The sequence below is a fragment of the Opisthocomus hoazin genome, chromosome 1 (genome assembly GCF_030867145.1).
Source record: "Opisthocomus hoazin isolate bOpiHoa1 chromosome 1, bOpiHoa1.hap1, whole genome shotgun sequence".
Classification (NCBI taxonomy): domain Eukaryota; kingdom Metazoa; phylum Chordata; class Aves; order Opisthocomiformes; family Opisthocomidae; genus Opisthocomus; species Opisthocomus hoazin.
In genome coordinates, this window is record NC_134414.1 from 15,934,260 (window position 1) to 15,954,189 (window position 19,930).

At 44.1% G+C, this 19,930-nt stretch overlaps 1 long non-coding RNA gene across 1 annotated transcript in view; it reads left to right on the forward strand.

The window, feature by feature from the left end:
* LOC142361966 (uncharacterized) overlaps positions 1 to 19,930 on the forward strand; it is a 170,742-nt gene that overhangs the window by 23,218 nt on the left and 127,594 nt on the right. Inside the window, exon 2 of the long non-coding RNA XR_012764555.1 lies at positions 2,294 to 2,393. This is a non-coding gene — a long non-coding RNA (uncharacterized LOC142361966). The remainder of the gene's footprint in view (positions 1 to 2,293; positions 2,394 to 19,930) is intronic.

Below are 19,930 nucleotides of genomic sequence, written 5' to 3' on the forward strand. Positions count from 1 at the left end.
GGGGATGTGAAAGCAGGTTGGGGCAGTGTTTTGGTGTGGCCTAGACAAACGCCAGGTGCCCACCAAAACTGCTCTGTCACTCCCCTCCTCAGCTGGACAGGGGAGAGGAAATGTGATGAAAGGCTCGAGGGTCGAGACAAGGACAGGGAGAGATCACTCACCAGTTACCGTCACGGGCAAAACAGATGGAACTTGGGGAGGAAAAACAGTTTATCACCAATCAAATCAGAGTAGGATAGTGAGAAATGAAAACAGATCCTCAAACACCTTCCCCCCACCCCTCCCTTCTTCCCGGGCTCAGCTTCACTCCCATTTCTCTCCCTCCTCCCCCCGAGCAGCGCAGGGGGACGGGGAGTGGGGTTGCGGTCAGTTCATCACACGTTGTCTCTGCCGCTCCTTCCTCCTCAGGGGGAGGACTCCTCACACTCTGCCCCTGCTCCAGCATGAAGGTTCCTCTCATGGGAGACAGTTCTTCATGAACTGCTACAGCGCAGGTCCTTCTCACGGGCTGCAGCTCTGCACAAACGTGGATCCTTCCTACGGGGTGCAGTCCTTCAGGAACAGGCTGCTCCAGCGTGGGTCCCCCATAGTCTGCAGGGGAACCTCTGCTCCGGCACCTGGAGCACCTCCTCCCACTTCTTCTTCACTGACCTTGGTGTCTGCGGAGTTGTTTCTCTCACACAGTCTCACTCCTCTCTCTCAACTGCCGTTCCCCAGCAGGTTTTTCCCCTTCTTAAATATGTTATCTTAGAGGTGCTACCACCGTCACTGATGGGCTCGGCCTTGGGCAGCAGCGGGTCCGTCTTAGAGCCGGCTGGCACTGGCTCTGTCAGACATGGGGGAGGTTTCTCGCAGCTTCTCACAGAAGCCACCTCTATAGCCCCCCACTACCAAAACCTTGCCACGCAAACCCACAACAGGCAGCTGTAACAGTGGAGATGTTTTGGGGGTGCCAGCCTAGAACCTGACCGGAGCAGAAATCCTAGGGGCGTCGATGCTTGGGAAAGCCTCTGCCAGCCCACCCATCTTCCGTGGGCCTGTTAGAAGAAAACAATGCTTTCTTTGTAGTCTGTAAATCACATTTTAGGTACAGTGCCTACAGCTCCTCCTTGGGCCTCTCAGCCAGAAGCAGGAGCACGCCGAGGGCTCTGGTTCTCTGCGGTTCACGCCATATCCACGTGGAAAATCAGGGGCTGGGTGACAGAGAGAGTCTGCTAGTGCTGGTGCTTGAGGAGAGACCTGCCAGCTCAGCATGGGGCTCTTGGTAACAGCAACTTTGCAGCATGCACTGAATCACTGAGCACGTGTGCTGCTCTCTGCTGGGGCTGGTCCTTAGGTGGGGAACCCCAAAATGGAGTGTAGGGGAAGGGGAGGTGGCCTGAATGTTGTCTTAGTCACAGGGAATAGTGGGAGTTCTGGGACGTGAAAGTAGAATAAATTCATAAGGAAGTAAGTTGCATTACTTTGCTCAAAGAACAAGACATTTTCTGGATGAACATTTGCAGAAAACTATTAGCATCTGCGATAATGAGCTTCTGTTGTTTTTCTGCTTAAAATGTCTATTGAATAGGATGCTGGATTCTGTTCAGAGCTAATACTCTTGCAGATGCATTTTAGTAACAAGATATGTGCCTTAAATTTGCTCTGCTTTGCTTGGTCTGTGGTAGAAAACTATTGCTACCTTGGAACTCATTCTGCTGACATTTTTGTGCTGTTTTAACAAGATCTTGTAAACGTCTCCACAGATTTCATTAAAAATAGGTGGTAATGAAACCACAAGGACATCAAATACCTGGAAAAGAAAGACAAGTCCTTCTTATGTTACTTGCATAGCGCTGCTATGGATATCACATGGTGAAGAGGTGTGGACAGGTGTTTATGTAGATGGTGGGTTGAATTCCCACCAAAATGTTTATATTGCAAGGATTAGAATGGTTATAGCTCAAGGATTATATTGCATTAAGGGATTTATAATCCTGGGCTGACATTTATTTTAATTGCTTTAAATTTGAAGTCAGTGAATTTTCAAATAAATAAACGGGTCAGAGTTTGCCCAGGAGCTAACACTTCCCCCGAGCTGCGGAGGCAGTTCGCCTTTCGGGGCGCTGCCCTGGCCCTGGTCTCCATCGCGTTTGGTGCTTCTAAGGTTGCCACCTAGTGATAAAAGGCGTGAAGAAAACCTTGTCGGCTTACTACTGTAGTACAGCAGACGGGAAGAAGGTAATTACAATGAATATATCGCATGTAACTAAAGAAAATACTTTTTTTTTTTTTTTACTTAAATGGCATGAAGAGTTTCAGTCATGAATACCGGCTTCTGAAGGACAGCTAAGAAGTTTTTCCTCTGCACGATGCCAAAAGATCTTGTCTTGATTTCTCCGATGGTTTTTCAGGTGAGTCCCACCCAGTTCCAGAGGAGTCTGCACTGTGGGGTCATGTTGTGTCCTCAGATTTTAGAAACGGACTTCCAGTCAAGAGATACAAGCCTTCCAAACAGGCCAGTTTTCCTCGAAGCTTCTCTCTAAATTTCTTAAATTTCTAAATTTCCCTACACGTTAAGCAAACTCATTTGTCACTTGAAAAATAAATGCAATTGATTTTCATGTGTACCATAGCATTTTAGTGTGGTTATGGAATCACCATGCCGTGTGATGCCTGCAGCATCTCCCCAGTACTGAATTCTCTATTTCACTGGAGTAGCCAAGTCCCCACCCCTATGATTTTAGATAATGGAGAAATGAATATGTTGGAAACTTCAATTTATTTTAAGTGGCAGCCCCCACTAGCCACCTCTGTTGCTAGCTATTTTCACTGCTGAGTATTTGCTATGCTGCTTTCTGACCAGTCTGTTGGTTGTCTGGCTATTGCTATGCTCACATTGCAGTTTCTCTGAGGTTTGAGTTCTTCTAGGGTTCAGTGATGTACAGGATTATATGGACTTCTCTTGCTGAAAACAGATCCTTCCTGCCCGGGGTATTCTCCTTTCCCTAAGGTAAGCAATGGGAAACTTGGAGCCCATATTTCCCAGGGACTGTTTCCTGCAGCAGTGCAGCATTTGTAAATCCTTTGTGACTCCCAGACATGCTGAGCATTAGGCTGGCTCATGCTCAGATAATAATACTGGAATTTACCCCAACTAGAAAAAGGGGGGGGAAAAAAAAAAGAGCTCTTTTTCATTTTTTAAAGAGGAATGCACCCAAACTTATGGGGAGTTTTGGCCTGTCTGGAAGTGCCAGAGCCACAAAGCTGGCTCTGGCTCTCTGACAGATCAGCTTGTTAGATCAGTAATGGCAAGTCACCTCTGAGTTTGACCACAAGAGGTTTAGCCAAGGGGACCCACGACAGTGAGCTCTAATGCTTTTGAAATAAATTTTCAGCCAGCAGGAAGAGTTTCAGCATTGCAGTTCTTTAAAAGGGACTGTTCTTTTTACTGTTCACCAGCTTACGTCAGTAGGGACTGCCTGTCCCTTCACCAAACACACTTCTCCATCCATTTATGTCATGTGTTAAACAGAGACATAAATTAAACAGACAATAAATGTTTTATTGCCAGAAAGAGCTGCTAGGACTCATAGGGAAGCCCCCAAGTAAGGCTATGCCTGGAGCCTAGAAATTGAATGCAGCGTCTTCTTCCTTTCTTTCGTTCTTTTGCTTTTTCTCTCATTCTTTTGCTCTATCTTTGTTGAACTCAACCTCCTACAGGGTACACAAAGAGAATATTACACGAGACTCGTTATCTTGCATTTCTCTGCCTCCTGTTCCTCATCAATGGAAGACTGTTTCCCTAATTTGAGGGAGAACCCCTGCAAATGATAAGCCTGTCCAGAAGCCCTGATGGCTGCTGGCTGACTTTGAAGTGATTTTTGTCATTTTTGCTATCACTCAGTAGCCAGTAGCAACAGTGAAATTGACCTTAATAGTTATAATTTCTTAGGAGAAAATATTTTAAGACTCTATTTTCAGTGTACATTTTAAAGAAAGTAAATAGCCACTTAGAAGAAAAGTTTTTCCAAAAATTCAAAAGGTTTTCTAGAGCATAAAGTTTTCAGACTAATTCTAAATCCTTTTTTTTGTCATACTTTTGTTAATAGTACAACCTTTCTCAGAGACTGGAATTCATTTCAGCACAGAAGCCTTTTTAAGGAATTAAATGGGGTTTATGAGATCCTTAATCCTGATTCTGGCTCTTTACACAGGGTTGAATTTCATAGAAAGAGTGAATTTCAGACAAAAGAGACCAATGGAGTTAACATTTAATCTCTTTTCGAAACACTGAGAGTTTCTGGTCTCATGACATACTGAAATCATGTTCCATATACAAAAGTTTTCTTTGTGTTTCTTGTAGGTTGGATCACAATTACTAGATGACTTGAATGTTTATGTTGTCTGCGGTGCCTTTGGGAGTTCTTGTTGTTCCTGCTATTTAAAAGTCCTAATAATTGATAAAATGTGTAGTTTACTTTGCTGTTTGTGTGTAGGGGTTACAATCCTTCATCTTCCGTGCCTGAAGTATATACAGTCTAATACTAGGAAAGTACAAGGCTGAATGTAATTAAGGTTCATTACCACTATTTGAAGTGGAGTATGAATTACATCCTTCTGTGCTGAAGTAGGAGACTGAGGAGTAATTAGGATTTGATGTTTATCTGGTGCTGGTATGAGATAGAGGCATTCCTATCCAGTGCTGGAAAGGTTCTGTTTGCACAACGTCAAGGTTTAGAAAGTGTTGGCCATAACTTGACCATATTCATGTGCTGAGTTTTGAGCAAGAGCAATTCAAGGCAGAACTTACTAGCATCTACAAGAACTGTGTAACGAAGGCCAGGATTTTTGTGCAATGAGAGGAGTGGTATTTTATCCTACTTTCAGACTTTTTCACCTTCATTTTGAGATTTCTCTAACATTTGCTTTCAGCTTTTGGGTGGTTTCTTTTCTCTTTGTCACAAACCACATATAATTGCTTGGCAGCATTTCTCTAGTGGAAGTACAAATTTTTGCCAGGAAGAATGTGATGAGTCATGATGTGTGACCAGAATAGCTGTGCTATTAAAATTGCCAAGAGTAGATGGAGTTCCATCCATAAAACTGTGCTTAGCTACTCTGATGTATTTAACCTGGGACAGCAGAAACAAGGAATGCTTAGAATAAACTGTAGTGGCAAAAACATTTATCTGCTCATATAAACTGCGTCTGCAGTAACTTTTTACCATGATAATATACCAGAATCTCCATACCTGCAAAGCTTTTCAGCTGTAAACTTAGCCTCCATTTTTGGCCTGGCTTGACTAGATGGTATTAAAAGCCTTCTTTTGTGTGTTTCCTTGCATTATATATTAGAAAAAAAAATATAGTAAGTATTTAAACTATAATGAAGAGAGCACCTGACAAGCTAAACTAGGCTGCATGTACTACAAAGAGAATACCAAAGTATATGCAAATCAACTGACATCTCTACAAACAATTTCTTATTGTACCACTTACTTCTTATTTGATCTAGGGAATGAAGGTGAGGTAATCCTGTTTGTGAGGAAGTGGCAATTTACATATTATAGCTGTAAAGGTTAGAAATCTATTAAATTAATTTGTATAATAGCAAAGTCAGAATAAAGGACTCTTTCATCCCAGGGCTAATGGTTTTTCTCCAAGATTTACTTTTTAAAAGGTAACAAAGAACCCTTCATATGAAGTTATTGTTTGTATTCAGGTCCTTGGCACCAGAAAAGATATAGATATCAAGTCAGTTGCAGGCTGATTATGAGTTTTGGGTCTTAACATGCTGCCAGTGGAGCCAACAACCAAAGTTCAACTGCTTTCAACCCCGCAGAATCATACCCTGAAAGATCAACAGAGGAAAAAAATGGTGCATGAAGAGATGCATTAAAGAGAAAGCACATTTGCCTGGGTATCCTTTGAAATACATATATAAAAAATATATTATAAAATATATTTTTAACTCTAGACTTGCATATTTGGACTAGATGAAAAAAGTAGATCCTATGGCAAGTTCTTGCATTGTTAAAGTCATTAAAATAGAAGAGGGATTTTCACTTTAGGTATTAAACTCTGAAATCCTTAATTTTTTCTCATTACTGTAAAATTTGCACATATATTTGTCTTCAATATTCTCCTAGCCTCCTCTTATATTCTTTGTATCTGCTGACCTCTCATTCAAGAAGTGGCCTGTTCTACAGCAATACTGAATTTAGGTGGAAACTTTTAATCTTTAAAATCTGGGAATCTTTCAGCATAATTGGGGATATATGGACAAAAGAATATTATTAATGATATAATAGGCAGGAAGGCTAGGTAGGCTCTGCAGAGGGATTTGGACAGACTGGATCAATGGGCCAAGGTCAATCATATGAAGTTCAACAACCCCAAGTGCTGGATCCTGCCCTTGGGTCACAACAACCCCATGCAATGCTACAGGCTTGGGGAAGAGTGGCTGGGAAGCTGCCTGGTGGAAAAGGACCTTGGGGTGTTGGTCGACAGCCAGCTGAACATGAGCCAGCAGTGTGCCCAGGTGGCCAAGAAGGCCAACGGCATCCTGGCTTGTATCAGGAATCGTGTGGCCAGCAGGAGCAGGGACGTGATCGTGCCCCTGTACTTGGCACTGGTGAGGCTGCACCTCAAGTACTATGTTCAGTTTTGGGCCCCTCACTACAGGAAGGACATTGAGCTGCTGGAGAGTGTTCAGAGAAGAGCAGTGAGGCTGGTGAAAGGTCTAGAGAACAAATCTTATGAGGAGTGGCTGATGGAACTGGAGTTGTTTAGTCCGGAGAAGAGGAGGCTGAGGGGGGACCTTATCGCTCTCTACAACTACCTGAAAGGAGGTTGTAGTGAGGCGGGTATTGTCTCTTCTCCCAGGTAACCAGCGATAGGACGAGAGGCAATGGCCTCAAGTTGCGTCAGGGGAGGTTTAGATTGGATATTAGGAAAAATGTCTTTACTGAAAGAGTGTTCAGGCATTGGAACAGGCTGCCCAGAGAGGTGGTGGAGTCACTATCCCTGGAGGTGTTTAAAAAATGTGTAGATGTGGCACTTTGGGACACGTTTTAGCAGGCATGGTGGTGTTAGGTGAATGGTTGGACTTGATGATCTTAGAGGTCTTTTCCAATCTTAATGATTCTATGATTCTATGACTCTATATGTATTACATCTCAAAAGTACCCAGAAGCAAACTGTAGACAAGAGAGACACAAATGCTGGTATATAGTAAGTAATCAAAGATTACATTCTTAAGCACAAATTCTTTGTAAGTACGATAACCTCTTATTTTCTTAACAAAATATGGTCACTCAGTGCCCTTAGTATAGGTACCGTCTTTTCAGAGATCGGATGGAGCAGAGGGGCTTTTTCTCTCCCTAACTCTGTATTTAAAGTTTCCCATCCCCTCTACTATATGCTTGTTCCTTCCCTCCAGAAATAGTCTTTGAGTTCACATGAGCCCAGCTACATGACATTGAGGTTGGGATGTGGGCTCTGGTAAGCCGAAGGGAAAACCCAGATGAAAGTGCATTACAAAAACATCCTGTCTTGAAATTCTACCTCAAAATTATCAAAACCACAGGGCAGTAGGTTGAGGCCAGTACAGGATCTGAGCTGCTGTGGTAATCCACTTCCTTTGAGATTATATAGATCAGAAACATCCTAACCTCCGCCACCTTTCCCCACCCTCCCAAACAGTACTTAGTGCAGAACACCAGCATTTTCAGCAAACTGAGATAGGCCTGAAAAAAAAAATTGCACTTACTAAGTAAGCAATCACGGGCTGAATTGCCCCTGAACACTGCAAAAGATTAAATAATTTGGTTTTGTGAGAGGTCTCAAAGACCTGTGCCTTTAGAGGTCTGGGCTAGTTTTTTATCTTAGATTTCCTAGACTAATGTAGCTTCCAAGTTCCTTTCCCATGACTTTTCTATTTCTGATGTTATCTAAGCATATGTGTCATACTTTCCCATTCAGATCTAGGGGTACATAGTTCATTAACTGATGTCTTATATTTTAGCTACACAACATGGTTAAGAATTGTCACGGCTACTTTCTAAGCATATGGGTATATTGTGGGAGGGAAAGTTAGTTCTTGGTAGGGAGTTTTGGGAAAGTTGCTTTTATTAGAGACGGATGTTTGCCAGTAGCTTGACTTTTAAACTAGTGCTGACTGTAATTTTCATTTGTTGAAAGGCTTTTGCACCCCCCCCTTTTTTTTTTGTAATTGGGATTATAAAAAAATCCTTATTAAAAATCTAATTATTAATTATTATAAATTCTCATAAAGATTTAAACATCTTTCTTCTGTCAGAAGAGAAATCTCTCTTTCTGTCCCATGAGTTGAAAAAATGGCTGTATAACCAGTTGTGAGCAAAACCGCTCATGGTGAAAAACTTATTTAAGCTTTCTATGATTGCTCATACTGAACACCTATGAATTTCTTCTGTAAACAGTGACACATATGAATACAATAATATCATGCAATGACATGTATTTTTGCCTTCATATAAGGTGCCTACTTTAACACTAGAGTATAACATATTTTGAGATTACACTTTTCTTACAGTATTAATTTTTTGGCTCCATTAAACTTAAGCACATCACATTCGAATTTGGTAAAATGGTGGTTAAATTACGTGTTAAATTCCAAGCATCACATTTGCAAAGTGCTAAATATTGTTTGTAAACAGAAGAGTGCAGAGCAGAGCATTAGAAAGTAATTGTATGGTTGCTGGGTCTCTATTTCACCCTTTTGTTAGTGTAACTCAAACCACAATGACTTTGATGTTAACTACTTGAAGGGGAGGCACAGAAAGGGTATTTCAGTTTCAACTTGCTGTTACTGTTCTGAGTATTCATTACTTGTATTAGAGAAACACCTGCCAGTTCACATGTAGTCCTGCGGTGTTGGTTGGTTATTGTGAAAAAATGGTTTCTGTTCCTTAGAACGTAAAATTTAAGGATGAAGTAAGAAACAGAGTGTGGATAAAGGAAACTAAAAGGAGCAGAGGGACACAGGCAGGTATTTATGGTTGCAATGATAAGCAGAGGTCACAGAACCACAGTTTTGTAAACACCGTGAATCAAATCTCAGAGAACTTTGGAATCTGATTTCTGTTTTGGCTGAAAGCAACATTTCTGTAGCCTTAAGTTATTAAATCAATTCCTTCTCCCTCTGACAGTGCCAGACAAGTAGGAAACATGGGCAGTTCTAGCAGCATTTTAGCTGGGGAGCTAAAGGAGGTAAAAGGAGTTGAGAGAAGCTCCTAAAAATTTAATACATACGGGAGACAACTACTGTGCTTACAAAGAATAGTATATGCAAAATAAGCTTGCTTCACATATGCATTCAGGAAAACTCTGTGTGACCACTCACTCCAACATGCTTAAACGATTAGTGCTGATAATATATCCTGCAGCTGGAGAGATTTACACTCTAACCTGGCTGTAGTTTCCACCCTCCTTTAGACCTCTAGAATGTTTTGCTTAATCAAAATCGACAGCACTATTTTAGTCAATGCTATATTTAAGCAAACAGCAAAATTTTGCATAGCACCCTCCTCTAGATCTGCAGTTGATCCTGTACCTGAATATTGTGTTAATGTTCAGTTAGGTGGTGTTTGTTGGTGGGACTGGCATCTGCTTTTGTTCCTTCTTACAGCTGAGCAGGCAACGAAGGAAGCTTTCTGAAGTGTAGGTTCATGAACTCTGCCTGCGACCACGCATCTCCCCCATCCTCGATACTGTATAACCCCAGAGCTAGTGGTTTCCAAGCCTGTTTCTCTTCTCTGCTTCCTATCTCCCACCAAATACTTCGTGGTATTTTGGGGCTTATGGCTTGAAGTTTGGGAGCAAATGTAATGGACATACCTGGTACCTAGGGAATAGCAACAAAGAAGGTCAGGAGTCTGTTCAGATGTGCAGAGATGACTGTTTTCTATCTGTGCTTCATAACAGTAACTCACATTTCAAATACTTCCACCTCAAAGAAAATCTGTAAATTAGTTCTGTAGGAAGAATAACAACATTCTTTTTTCTTTCTATGGAGGCAAAAGGAATTAAACATATTAAAACATCGTTCCTTACAAACTCTCACATAAGGTTTTCTTAACATGCTATTGTGATGTGAATCCCAGGAATCCATTCTGAAACAACTGAATAGCATTCAAAAAACTCTACATTCACTATTTGTTTTTAACTTCAGAAAAATTAGGAGTTAAACTTATGGGCCATTAAAGACTTACATGTAGGGGCTTGATTTTTCCACTGAAATCCTTGTGTACCTGGCCCTGAGTCCTATGTAGTTACTTTACTGTCATTTGTTTCAGTAAAAATAGTATGCTTTAATACTTCTGAGATTCAGAGCTTTGCTTTCTATTGGTCTTTCTACATACTTTGGGGTGAAAAGAAGCCTCTCTTCCAGTGTGAGAGCAAACAGAACTAAATGGCAAAAATTGTGGCATGGTAACCCACACCAGACTAAGCAAGCGGCAATTTGGGGAGTCTGTGCATGGTGAGGAGACCAGGGGAGCAGATGGACCATGGCAACCAGTGGTGGTGGTGGTGGTAGCAGGAATGATGGACATTTCATAGTGATACAGCATAGTAAGCTTGTTGTGGGGTGCAGGTTTTCTGGCATGCTCTGGGTATCGCACAGCAGAAGATGCAGGCTCTGGGCCCTAAACCAGGGTGCAAAAGGGGCCTCTGGAGGCGGAAACAGAGGAAAATTCCTGGAGAACAATAAGGAAGAAAATAAAGTTGGTTCCCTTGAACATTGATCTATTATCAGGGGTGCGTGAACGAGAGTGCGGGGCAGTGCTGCTTGAGTCAAAAGCAGAATTGGAAGATGGATAGGTCCCGTTGCCAGTGAAGACCCGACCCAGTGACTGGGGCCAGAGCTTCCGTGAACGTCGACATTTGGGACTGTGTCCTCCTCCCCTGTGACAGTGGCCCAGAGGCATCTGGCAGGTCTCCACCCAGGCTGCTTCTGCTGTGTCAACAGACAGAACAACTGACCCAGAACAAGCCCTTTTCTTAACTGCTAACATAAAGTATTTTTATCTTTCACAGTGTGTGCAGTTTTATTGCTTATTAGAATGTGGTTCTAGAGAAAGAATTTGAAGAGACTTTTTAGCATAGGAAGTTACATTTTATAACAGCAGTCTTTTAAAATAGGCATTTAAAGCAGTTTTTAAAAGTGATTTTTGAGGAAAGGAGAAAGAACAGTTACTATGGGATAATTTAATGATAATCCTTCCTCGTTAGTTGACAGGTGCTGATTTATCTTTATCTGGTGCACTTACTGTAGATTACATAACACTGATTATATTTTGGGGCAGAGCTGGATTTCTGGATTTATCCAATATGGTCTCAGGAAATTGATGTCTTGCTGGGTTTGCTCTTTTATTCTGATTTGATGAAAAAGCAGTAGTTGCTAAAGAAGTGTAGTGGTTTGGGCACTATTTAATAAAGAGGTTTATAAAAACAAGAGATACTTCTTTTTGTACAAAACTTTTCATAGAAATGGGCTAGCTGAAATTACCTTCTGAACTTGAAAATTGCTCAGAGCATTTTTCAAAATTACCAGGATACTAATTTAATATTTGAGAAAGCCCTGTCTTACGTTTCAAAATGATTTTGTTTGAAACTGTAGGTTGTTGACAACATATCACAAAATTCATTAGAAATCACACATTCAAAATTACCCAGGTAAAATGGCTTGTACCTTGCATCAGCCTTTGCCATTTTGGTTAACCTTTTTGTTCAGATTTAAAGGGGTTTATAATATTTTTTAGGTTTTGCCTATTCCTCACAGTTTGGAGTAAGATTTGTTCACAAAAAGTTTCAAAGCTTCTCTCATTAAGTAGGCCAATTCCCACTGGTCCTATTAAAATGAAAAAAAAAACCCAACAAAAAGTCTGATTGTTTGTCTATAAATCTACAGCCTTGGGAGATGGGTTAGCGAGAGAGTGGGATGGAGAAGGCGAAGGAGACAGAAAATGGCCTTATGTGTACTCGTAATCTGACGCAATATAAGATAAATTAATTTAAACTGCATGGTAGCTTTGCTTTGTAGCAGATCAAAGTAATGGATAAGGGGCCTGAGAGCCAGAACTGTGGCTCACAAAAGACTGCTGAATTTGCAGAATAATCTGGATTTTTATTAGCCCAGGATCCAAAAAGCCAGTTCTGCTTACGCATTGTCCTGAATGGACCTGCTTGCTCGAACTGGGGCTGGGTGCTGGGAGCTCCCCAGGTAGGGACTCTCCCTTGATTCAATGGATTGATCCTTTCTGCTTCTGAACGTGCGGTGCTGAAACAGAGCAACTGGAAAACAGGCTCGGAGTCGTCAAACGTGAGAGACACTCGGAGAAGCCGGGCAGGGCCGTCAGCCTGACGCCAGTCCGAAGCCTGTGAAGTGGGTAGGAAGGCTTCCACTGACTTGCAGTGCACAGCTCATGCTGTGAGCCAAAGCTGTGATAATTTAGGGCTTCCTTGAGGCTTTTTGGGTTTTTTTTTGATACTCCCAGGTAATGTGACTTCAAGCAGTTACTTGGCCGTGCTGCACAGTGTCTCCTGTTTCAAGATGACCGTTGGATGCTCGGGAGTGGTTTTCCTGCTATGAATCGTGTTTGTGCTCTGAGCTGTGTTTCTGTTGCAAAATGCCTTTCTCTCTTTGGCATTTACAGAGAGATTTGTGCGAGTATTTTTACACTGAGCCTTCAGTGCACTGGCACGGGCATCTCCGTCCCTCGGCCCAGCAAAGCAAAGCACCTGAGCACCGCACGGGTCCTGCGCGCTCCTCCGGCCAAGGCGCAACGTGTTTCGCGGGTTCGCGGAGCGGGAAAGCTGCCGGGCGGGGAGGGGGGGGGAGGGTAGAAGGCAAGGCCGGGGGTGAGGGTGCGCTTGCGCTGTTCCGGCGCGCGCTCTGCCCTGTAGATGGCACCCGCACCCCGCACACCGCAGCCGCGCGCCGCCGGGCCCTCGCGCACCCCGCCTGCCGGGCGAATCTTAGCGAGCACGTACCCTGGGTTCTCATCAGCGCTGGCCAAACGAGGTTACTTTGACCTTGATTAATAAAACGTCTGATCGTTTTGGAAATATTTAGAGCCGGAGAGCGGCCAAGTGCCTGTCCCCGCCCCTCCCCCCACCGCGCAGCGACCGGCGCAGCGGAACCCGAGCCGCCGACCGCGCTCCTGGCCTCCGTTTCCCGCCGCTGCCCGCAGAACTTCATCCACCCGGGAAATCATTTGCCGTCAGTACAGGGATGAGGAAACTGTGATCCACACTTGCCCTTTCTTCTTGCTTTTCAAGGAGAACGAGTAACGCAAATGTACACACAGACACTGCTGCCGCCACTCGCGGCATCCGCCAGCGGCCTGCTGAGCTGTCCTGCCCTGGCCCGGCCCCGGGCCCACCTGGGGGCTTCCACCCGCCTCAGCTGAAAACAGCGGCGAACCCCTCCGGGGGGCCGGGAGCGCCTGCAGGGCCGCGCTGTGCCTGCAGGGAGCGCTGATACCCCGCGCTACACGGCAGCGAGACCCAGCCCCGAGCCCCGCCGCCCCCCGCCGCCCCGCAGGCCCGGAGCCCTCGCTGCCGCCCGCCGCCCCGCAGCTCCACCGCCCCCCGCCGCCCCGCCCCGGCAGCTGGCCTGACCCCCAGCGTCCCGGGGCCGGGGGTCCCCGTGCCCCAGCTCAGGGCAAACGGCAAGGCAGGGCCGAGGATAAGCGTCCTTGGGTCCGTCCGCAGGACCCCAGCAAGGGGCCCTTCCCATGCTGCCCAGGGGAAAAACAACCCGACAAACTGGCAGACTGGTTTGTAAAGCAGCAGACTTTTATTTTTATTTTTTATCAAACAAAATGTGATCTCTGTCATGTGTTGAGGGGACAGCGATGACTGTCCTGCACCTGGGGAGGAACAACTCCATGCACCAGCACAGGCTTGGGGCAGACCCGCTGGAAAGCAGCTCTGTGGAGAGGGACCTGGGTGTCCTGGTAGACGACAGGTTAACCATGAGCCAGCAGTGTGCCCTGGCTGCCAAAAAAGCCAATGGGATCCTGGGGTGCACTAAGGAGAGTGTGGCCGGTAGATCGAGGGAGGTTCTCCTTCCCCTCTACACTGCCCTGGTGAGGCCCCATCTGGAGTACTGTGTCCAGTTCTGGGCTCCCCAGTTCAAGAAAGATGAGGAGGTACTGGAGAGAGTCCAGCGAAGGGCTACGAGGGTGATGAGGGGACCGGAGCATCTCTCCTATGAGGAAAGGCTGAGGGAGCTGGGCTTGTTTAGCCTGAAGACGAGAAGGTAGAAAGGGGACCTTATCAAAGCCTATAAATATCTGAAGGGTGGGTGTCAGGAGGATGGGGCCAGACTCTTTTCAGTGGTGCCCAGCGACAGGACAAGGGGAAATGGGCACAAACTGAAGCACAGGAAGTTCCGTCTGAACATGAGGAAGAACTTCTTCCCTCTGAGGGTGACGGAGCACTGGAACAGGCTGCCCAGGGAGGTTGTGGAGTCTCCTTCTCTGGAGATATTCAAGACCCGCCTGGACAAGGTCCTGTGCAGTTTGCTGTAGGTGACCCTGCTTCGGCAGGGGGGTTGGACTAGATGACCCACAGAGGTCCCTTCCAACCCCTTCACATTCTGTGATTCTGTAAGGCTCCTTGCCTTGCAAAGCTTTCAATGTTCTATAATTTACTGTTGGCATGCGTTTAATACACAATTTCCATTATTATGTAGGAGATGGAAACATCTTGGGAGCACCTTAGCCGTATTCCTGTTCTGCATGTTTGGACTGTTGTGTTCTTCTATAAAAATCAAATATCCTCTTGGCTTAATGTTGAAATACGTACTTTAAAGGTGCACCTAAAAACAAGTTTTGCTATTAGTGCTCCAGGAGATGTATGCTGCAGGACTTCTGTGGTTGGGTCATCTCTGTGTTTCTGTTTGTTGTGTGTGTTCAATGATAATTAACTGATCTGTGAAATGCTGGAGTGCTTTTTTAACTCTCATCGTACAAGCTGCCCTGCTGAAGTCAACAGTTCTGTTCAAGCACTTTAGGTTAATCATGTACTTAAATGCTTGACTGTGCCTTTAGTCGCTGCATTACAGTGCTTGCAGAAGAACTGTGAAAAGTATTGTGATTAAACATGAGTTAAGAGAGTCCGGGCTGAGATCAGGCCCTGTGCCTCCGGACCACGCTAACACAGTGAGGGGTCCTGCTGGGCGCAGGGTCCCGGATGAGGGGATCCGAACGCAAAGGCAGTGCTGATCTCAGCAGTCTGGAGATTAATGGCACTGTCCTGCTAAAGGGGCTGTCACAGCGTGCTGTAAATCTGCTGTCATGTCGTATGTAGACACTAAAGAAGCTGCAAAATGCTTTAACAGAGCCTGGATGTACGCTAATGACCAAGTTTCAGCATGGGATTCCCTGCTTACACACGTTCCTGCCACAGCTTCAAATACCATCAGACTTTGTGTAAGCCGATCTGACTATAAATCAGCTGACATTGATTTAAAAGGATAATCTCTAGGAAAGTATTGGCCTCTGCATATGAAAGAACTAAATAGAGCAGCAGGTATCTCCCTGTGTGAAACCAGCTCCTGAGGCACTGACAGGCTTTGTATTGCCTAAACCCAACCCCTGCAGTGCACTGAGCCCACTCCGGTTAGGTGACCACCACCTACATGAACATTGTATCATCAGTTTGCAAAGCAGCACCCTGAATTATGGTGGTCGTACGCTCAAATCTTGATGAGATGTCAGTATTAGCCAAACTTGAGGGAAGGTGGAAAGGAAAGAAGTTAAAGTATTGATAGGGTAACACAATATGAGGGAATAACAATACTTTATGGATGGTATTAAGCAGCATAGAAATGAACACACCGTGGAGGCAGGTGGCTGGGAAAGAGCAAGGAGAATCTGCTTTCCCCCTGATTTAGAAGTGGACAGAACATGAAGATCCTCAGCTAGATGATAGGAGCAGTGAGACGCAGAAGGATCCAGTCTCTCCTCAGTCATTGGAAGGTATTATTTGGACTTCAGCAGTTTCAGCAGTAACAGTAAATGTTTTCATTATGCAAGTAAGATAATGTCCGTCTCAAACTCAGTCCAATCAAATGACTGGTGTGTTGGTCTATGAAATGAAGGCTAAATCAGAGTTAAGCCATTATGTTGGATACTCTTGAATTTAGTCCTAGGCAGGCATCAGGTAAGCGTCAGTAAACTTGTTTTGTTGTTGGAAAGCAATTTATTACATATTGTTTTCTACGGCGTTAAAGTTAACTCAGAAGGTAAATTAGAAACAGACTTGAAATATTTTGCTTTGTAGATAAACACTCAAAACAACAAAAATGCTGAATAGCTTTAATGAAGATATTTTTAGCAAAGTTATTGAGTACAGTCTTCTGATTCAAATGGATAGCTTGGAACTCAGAAATCTCACCTTCTTCTGCCTCTACTTCTTTTTTTGATGTAATTCTATTTAGGAAGTGCAGTCAGATGATTTTCTCTTTTACACAGCTGAAAACCCAAGCCAAACTCCTAAGGGAGTTCATTTCAGCGATGTGTGAAGTGACCAAAGCCTTTTTTTTTTTTTTCTTAATTTCAGGGTAGTACAATATGTAAATTGGCCAGAATACTCTGGAGAGTTTCCCTTTGGGAGTTCTCCTTGAACCTGTGATGTCTCACACTTTTGACTCCCTGCTGTCTGGAGCGGCATGTGCAGCACAGTGCTACAGCCTCCCTCACACTCCGTGACTGGTATTTTTTTAATGTGACTCCAACGAACTTACACTGCAGAGATCCTTTTTTCTGAGCTGATCTGCCCAGGCTCCCTTTGTAGTCGATGGAAACAAGAAAAAGGCATTTCTAGGGCATGAGTCACCTTACTGTAACATACACAACTAAAATCAGGTAGAATGCTTTTGATTTAACAGAAAATGTGACGTGTTCCAGGTTCAAGGCACTGAGAATCAGGGAAATGAGGATTTCAGCATTCTGGTTTCCTTTCTTTCTGCAAAGGGCATGCATCTGGCGGCTGCTTCCTTATAGCTGTTGTGAAAATCTAGCTCATTAATAACTCTGTGGTGTTTGGATAGTGGGGTCACACTGGCTGGGTGAGGATGGGGGTATCTAGGCAGCAAAAGCGTTCAGAATGAATCATGAGTCTGCACCAAAAATAAAGTTCGTTCATCTTGTGACTGAAATTAAACTAATGTGCTCGGTGAATAGACAGTCTGATTTTAACAATGTCATTGCCACTCTGAGTTCTTTCCTTGAGGGCAGGTGGAAATCCAAGACAGCCCATCTTCCCCAGCCATGGGTAATCAGGGAGAGAAAACGCTACTGTGAGATCCCCAGTTTCTCCATCACACACACTGTGCTGCCAGAGTGTTAACAAGACAGCATTCCTGTGCTCTGTTAGAAAAAAAACTATGTCTCCCTCACGTCATTGAGGCCTAAGATGAAATGTAGTCTTTTGGGGAAGATACGTGGCGGAGTGTCATGAGATCTGTGATCTCTTCCCACCTCTCCCTCCAGTCTCTGCAGCTTACGTTTTCAACTATGAGTGACTAGAGTTAAGTAGCTAAAGCTGTAGGCAGAGAACACAGTCAAATGACTGTATTTTTTTTTAGGATTGCTGAGTCACTGAAGCTGAGTTTGGAAATTCAGCCTGTAACTCATTAATGTTTGGAACTTGTTATGAAACTTGAAGGAAGGTACTGTACAAGTACCAAGAATAATTGTTCCGTAAGAGTAGCTATTCTGGTGTCAGAAAAAGAATATTCTGAAAGGTCTGCAGCGTATTTATTATTTTTTTTTGAAGTATAGAAGAGCATCAGTAATCACAAAACCCCTCTGAAATCTCCCTGAAGTGTTCTAAAGCCACGAAAAGACAGCTCAGCTAACCTGGAGTGGTTCAGCCAATAAGATATGCAAAGACCGACTTCCAGCAGATTCAGGTTTATTACAGCCCCAGCTAACTCATCCACTGAGAATCTCACTTTTCTGGCCCACCTGGTAAAGCTGCTGTATGTGGACCACAAAATGTCCCAGATCACATCTCAGTTCTTCTTAATGTGCCTTTTGGCCGGCGCGGGGGACTGCGCTAATTGGTTAAGTATGTTCTAGTGTCTGGCCACCAGCTGCCAGACACAACATTGCACAGTGCTGCCTTAATGCTGTTTGTTACAATCGGTTAATTTGTCTGGATTATGAACTCTTCTGCCATCAGGAAGAGAAAAGCACTTTAAGGCTATTTCAATCCATCTGCTCTGCCTTCCCTTGTCAAAAGTCTAATTTGCAATTAGGAATTTCAGCAGCACTTTCATGTGCTCAGAAAGCAGTGGAGCAAAGCTTCCAGAGAGATTTATTTCCCATAGAAATAGAGGTATCAGCAATTCCCAAGAAGCCGGTCTTTACCAGAAGTTAGTAAATTGCTAGTATTGTTGTCGTTTATGGAGCTATAAATGGCCACAGAGCTGAGCTGTCTTCTCTGGGGACCGGCGCGGTAACCAGTGCCGCACACGGCCTGTTCCTCGCTCAGGCTGAGCCCAGCCGTGAGGCAGGAGCCGGCTGCAGTGCCCAGGGATCAGCAAAGAGCTCTCTGCTGGGAAGCCCCAAGCTCAGGGCAGTCCTGTCCTCTGTGGTGCCCTAATAATGTTCTGCTTAGCGTAAAATAGGTACGAAACATGTCAAATCCTCCTTGCTTCCTATGGGACTTGCTGCCAGAGCTCTCCTTCTGCTCCTGTAGCTGTGCCTTTGCTCTTAAGTTACAATCTTTATAGCTGAGCTGATTCAGGAACATGCTGAATTACCTCCTGGAAAATGTTGATTTTTTGTAGCTCCCATCTATTTCTTCTGAAACTGGCAGAATTGCAATTATGGCCTTTGTTTATTAGTTCTGTTATTATTATTTGTACAATGCAAATTCCTTCCAAATGAGTAATCAGTACTTCTAACAGTGTTTTATAATTAAATTCTGGGGCCATGCTTTCTAAGGGGTTTCAATTCAATGAGGAATTACTCATTGAAATAATCTGTAAATAAAGAAGACAGGGATACTGCACGAACACAGAAGATAGGAATCATGTGCTCACATGTAAAAGTCCGTGTAACTGTCCCTCTCGGAATTCATTGCACTGAGCCCTTTTATAGTCAATGGAGGGGAATGACCTCTTCTAGGGTGCAGTTCCTGTCAGCCAAAAGCAGACATCTAAAACAGATTGGATAATTCATGCCCTAGAGTCCCTGTTTCACTCCAGTGGCTATAAAGGGAGCCCAGGATGACTAGATCAAATGTAGATGTCTACACTGAAAATATCTAAAATGAAGTCAAATGAATCTCACGGTGAATGTGTTTTGGGGCAGAAAGCCAGCATCTTTCTTCCCAGTCTACAGGACGGCTGCAGAAAAGTCCAGTGTTAAGCCCCAAATCCTATTAACTGCAAAATTAAAGTATCCCCTCCTTTTCCATGGTGTTACGCCATCCTTCCAGTGTCCCTCTGGATCCTGGGGCTGACAGCAGAGGGGCTGGAGGGGGTGTCAGCGGCCGTCAGTGTCCTCAGTTCTTCCCCAGGACGAGTTTGATGCTGAAGGTCCATTCCTCCTTTGTTTTGGGGTCAGTTTGTGTTTATATTTGTGTGTTTTCTTACTACAGCTTGCATTACATGGGCTTTCTTTTCTTTAGTTCTCAGTTGTTCAGTTTTGTGGTCTCTTTGTTATATCTAAACTAGTTTAGACAGTTGCATGCCTGCAGTGACCACTGACTAATCACTGGGATTTGTGTTTACAGTCTGGAACCTCCAATTTCTTCCTGTGTTTGCATTCTTGCAACCCATATTTTATTCTAGGATCACAGGTAACTTAACCTACACAGAAAATCTACGTGTTATCACTATAAACTAGAGCTAACCCAAAGCAAACCTGACTGCTAGACTATT